The following is a 5,054-nucleotide window of genomic DNA, read 5'->3' on the forward strand; positions in this document are numbered from 1 at the left end:
TTCTGGCTCAGGTAACTGTGTTATGGGACTGAATTATGTTCTCCCCAAATTCATATATATTAAAGTTTTAACCCCGATATGGCTGTACTAGGCCCTTAAAATAATTAAGGTTAAATGAAGTCATAAAGGTGGAGCCCAAATCAGACTGATTCTTTATGAGAAGAGAAGACACGAGGGACGCACAGGCCCAGAAGAAAGGCCGCGTGAGGACACAGGGCAGGGTGGCTGTCTACAAGCCAAGGAGCGAGGCCTCAGGAGATAGCAAACCTGCCAACACCTTGATCCTGGACTTCCAGTCTCCAGAACTGTGAGGGAATCACTTTCTGTTGTTTAAGCCGGCTAGTCTGTGTGCTTCATTATGACAGACCTATAAAACAACACATTTGATGAACTGTGGGCATCCTTTACTGTCTATGAGAGTAGACCTAGGAAGAAAACCACCAGTGGATGGCTGGCAGTAGGAGCCACGTGGCAAAGGCTTTAGGTGTGGATGAGGGAGGAAGTCGAAATAAAGTGTACACAACTCTCAAGAAACTTAATTGTTAAAGAGCAGTGGCGGTTAGAAAGAGACATCAGGTTCAGAGCGGTTCTCCTTAACGTGTAAAATTCTCCATCACATAGGCCAAAGACATAAGTGAAAACTTGGGAGAAGAGGTGAGGCGGATCCCTACCACACAGGTGGACGAAGTACACTCCCGTGGAAGGAGGCTGCGTTTTCCACTGTGACAAGAAGACATGTAAAGGGTGGATGTAGGCGATTCTGAAGGTGAAAGACAAGAAACTGGGCATTTCCCCATCTGGTGAGATTTTCACTCTGAAGTAGGAATACAGTCATCTGCTGAAAGTGAGGGGTAAGATGGAGGAAATGATTTTAAAAGAACAATGAATCAACACAATACTGTAAAGCAATTATCCTTCAATTAAAACACACACACACACACACACATAACAGTGAAACTTAGCTCTAGGGAATGAGTGACAGCTGACAAGGGGCGTGTGATGGGACGGCTCCACAGCTCTGAGGAGCCAGTTTAAGAGCCAAGAGGTGCCATCCCGCAGCTGTGTGCCTTCTCCACTGCCTGTATGAGGTACTGTATGAGGCCCCATTCTCCTCAGATTCCATGGGCTCTCTGTTGTAACATTTCTTCAGGGACAGCACTTCCTTTAGAACCCAGTCAAAGTATCTACTATGGTTCCACTGTGACTTCTTTTACTTGTATATATTCTCCATAGCTTATATGATCCACACCCATGGTGACATCCCATTTCCTGTGACTCAAAGGTTTGGAAAGCTAATTAACTGGATGGAACCTTAATAGGGTTTTGCTAGGAAAAAGCAATGTAAGAACAGGAACAAGTGACCCCAAAACTTGGGCTGCCTCTTATCTTTGCTCTCCCAGTTAACTTCATTGCGGGTTTCAACCTTAACCAAAGGACAAAGTTCTCAACCCTAACAGACCAACCAGTCTGTTGTTCCATGTCCAGTTCTAACTGTTGTTTCCTGACCTGCATACAGATTTCTTAAGAGGCAGGTCAGGTGGTCTGGTATTCCCATCTCTTTAAGAATTTTCCACAGTTTGCTGTGATCGACACAGACTGGCTTCAAATAGGGAAAGGAGTCCGTCAAGGCTGTATATTGTCACCCTGCTTATTTAACTTATATGCAGAGTACACCATGAGAAACGCTGGGCTGGAGGAAGCACAAGCTGGAATCAAAGATTGCCAGGAGAAATATCAATAACCTCAGATATGCAGATGACACAACCCTTATGGCAGAAAGTGAAGAAGAACTAAAGAGCCTCTTGATAAAGTGAAAGACGAGAGTGAAAAAGCTGGCTTAAAACTCAACATTCAGAAAACTAGGATCATGGCATCCAGTCCCATCACTTCATGGCAAATAGATGGGGAAACAGTGGCTGACTTTATTTTGGGGGGCTCCAAAATCACTGCAGATGGTGAGTGCGGCCAAGATATTAAAAAAGGCTTGCTCCTTGGAAGAAAAATTATGACCAACCTAGACAGCATATTAAAAAGCAGAGACATTACTTTGCCAACAAAGGTCTGTCTAGTCAAAGCTCTGGTTTTTCCAGTAGTCATGTATGGATGTGAGAGCTGGACTATAAGAAAGCTGAATGCTGAAGAATCAATGTTTTTGAACTGTGGTGTTGGAGAAGACTCTTGAGAGTCCCTTGGACTGCAAGGAGATCCAACCAGTCCATCCTAAAGGAAATCAGTCCTTAATATTCATTGGAAGGACTGATGCTGAAGCTGAAACTCCAGTCCTTTGGCCACCTGATATGAAGCACTGACTCATTTGAAAAGACCCGGATGCTTGGAAAGATTGAAGGTGGGAGAAGGGGACGACAGAGGATGAGATGGTTGGATGGCATTACCAACTTGATGGACATGAGTCTGAGCAAGTTCTGGGAGTTGGTGATAGACAGGGAGGCCTGGCGTACTGCAGTCCATGGGGCCACAGAGTCGGACGCAACTGAGCGACTGAATGGAACTGAATAGATCAACACTCCCTTCTCATTATGACCATGTATTGTACCCACTTTTACAGTCTTAAGGTCATTATAAATAATCTACCTCACGTAAGTTCATTTTTTAAAATTATGTTTATTTTTTGGCTGCACTGGGTGTTCCTGGCTATGCACAGGCTTTCTCTAGTTGCAGTGAACAGAGGCTACTCTTTTCGGCGTGTGGGCTTCTCGGTGCAGTGGTTTCTCTTGTGAAGCACAGGCTCTAGGTACGTAGGCTTCAGTGGCTGCAGCACAAGGGCTCAGTAGTTGAGGCTCGCAGGCCCTAGCGCACAGGCTCCGGAGTTGTAGCACACAGATTTAGTTGCCTGGCAGCATATGGAATCTTCCCGGAACATGGATTAAACCAGTGTCCCCTGCACTGGCAGGCAGATTCTCAACCACTGGACCACCAGGGAAGTTCCAGACATAAGTTTAAAGGATCTACTTAATGCCCTCAGGGTAATGTAAAGGAGATGTAAAATGAAATTTATAATAAAAAATATATCTTAATCTGTAAATCTCAAGCGTAACTATAAGAATAAAGACTTAATGAAGCAGTCAGATGCTCATGGCTGTATACAGATCCCCAGGAAGACAGGATCACAGACTGAAAAGGGTATGATACACTTGGAAATCAAACACATGAGTACTGAGACACTCCATCAGGTCCAGTAAAAATGAACCAACTGCTACATTTAAGACATGTTTGGAGTCTCAAGCTGTTAATGACTTTAAGTACAAAAACTGGAATGTGGTTTGGTTTCAGGCACCCCAGCACATCAGATACAGAAAACCGCAAATATGTAAAACATCATAGGTTGTCATACTAGCTTCTTTGATGACCACCCTTTCTCATTACTCTCAAGTTTGGGGATGGATATGCTATCAGTGGTGGTCATCTGGATCTGGGGGCCTTTTGACTGCCTCCCTCATGTTATCCAAGAAGAAACATAATGCCTCTCATCCAGACACAAAGTAAAGACGACCAATGAGGCCTCAAGGAAGCGGATGGCTTAGGGGTCAAAGAGGGGCGCTACTACCAAGTTAACTGCTTCATACCGCAGTGTCTCCTTCCCGAACTCAGAGGGTTTCCTGCTGCTGAGGACACCTCTTCTGAACATTCACTGTGTTGATATGGAAAATACTCATGCATATTTCAGACCCAAGCCTGGATGACACAGGCCAGGTGGGAAACTGCAGAGCTCGGAGGGCAGGCCTCCTAGAGTCCAGCAGAGCCAAGAACTTCCAGCTGTTCCCACAATGCTTGGTGCCCCACCCCACCTTCTGCTTCCTTACGAAGTGGCTGAGTGGGTCTGGGAAACAAGCTGTGATGTGTTGGGTGTCAGTTAAGAGCAAGAGGGGCCCCCAGAGGAATAAGCAAGTAGAAGGGTACTGAGGGTGAGTCTGGTGACCACCTAGAGAAGATAGCTGGGCACTTAAGTCCAGAGATCCGGGAGTCTTCATTTCACCCCTGAACACCAGGGGACTCTGAATCTCTGAGCTTCCATTATCTCACATGTAAAGTGAGGATGGCTCTAACAATACTTACCTTACCAATCTCAGGAGACTGTTTAATGGGAGGGATTCAATGACTTACTGTAGATGAAGCCATTCTGTAGAGCACCTTGTGAGTGTTGTTCTTATGACTGTCACTACTATTTGTAAGGAACAGCAGACCTGTGGAGAAGGTGAACCTGGAGCCCCTGAGGGCCTGGGGCAGTCAAACAAGTGCGTGCACACTTCCTGCAAATGAGTCACGTTTCCTAACCTGCTCCCTGGCAGGAAAGAGAAGGATGGATGACCACCTGCAAGAGCAAGTGACTGTTTTGGATCTAGAAGGAATAGGTGGAAAAACCTATAAGGCTGGGAGGTGTTTTTGAGAAATACTGTTTCCAAAAATATCTCCAAAATATGTTCCACCAAAAATTACCAAAAAGGATAGGGTGCTGAGATGAGTGTGGTAACCAGTTCCTCCCCTGGGCCTTCTCTGAGACCTTAACAATGAACTTCCAGTGAGGATATGGGATGCAGGATGTGCCAGATTTATTTAACAACAGAACCCCCTTTCCACAGAGCATCTACCAAAGGGTTTCATGAAACATACTTTGGGAATTAAACCCTCCAGCTGGGCATGTAATACAGGGACATGGATTATAAGAAAGGAAACAAGAACACTTTGTTAACATTCAATCAATGGTAGGCAGCTGCTGGACATTTTGGAAAAAGGAGAGATCTGTTTTTTACCATGGCACTGAAACAGTATCACCTGTTCCCTGAACCCTCTAATTCCAGCCCCTCGAGACCCACCAGCTACGCAACCCCACATTTTACAGTCATGTACATTAAATCTACATTTATTTTTTGTTCTAAAATGTGCTTTTTCTCTCTTTAATATCGCCCCAGGACCTCCACCTCCCCTTAAAAAAAAAAACCCAACGAACACCACCACACACACACATACACACACACCACCCTCCAACCAGGTGAAAATCCCCGGCGATTAGTCTATAACAAATATTGACACGAGGG

The sequence above is a fragment of the Cervus elaphus genome, chromosome 8 (assembly GCF_910594005.1).
Source record: "Cervus elaphus chromosome 8, mCerEla1.1, whole genome shotgun sequence".
Taxonomy (NCBI): domain Eukaryota; kingdom Metazoa; phylum Chordata; class Mammalia; order Artiodactyla; family Cervidae; genus Cervus; species Cervus elaphus.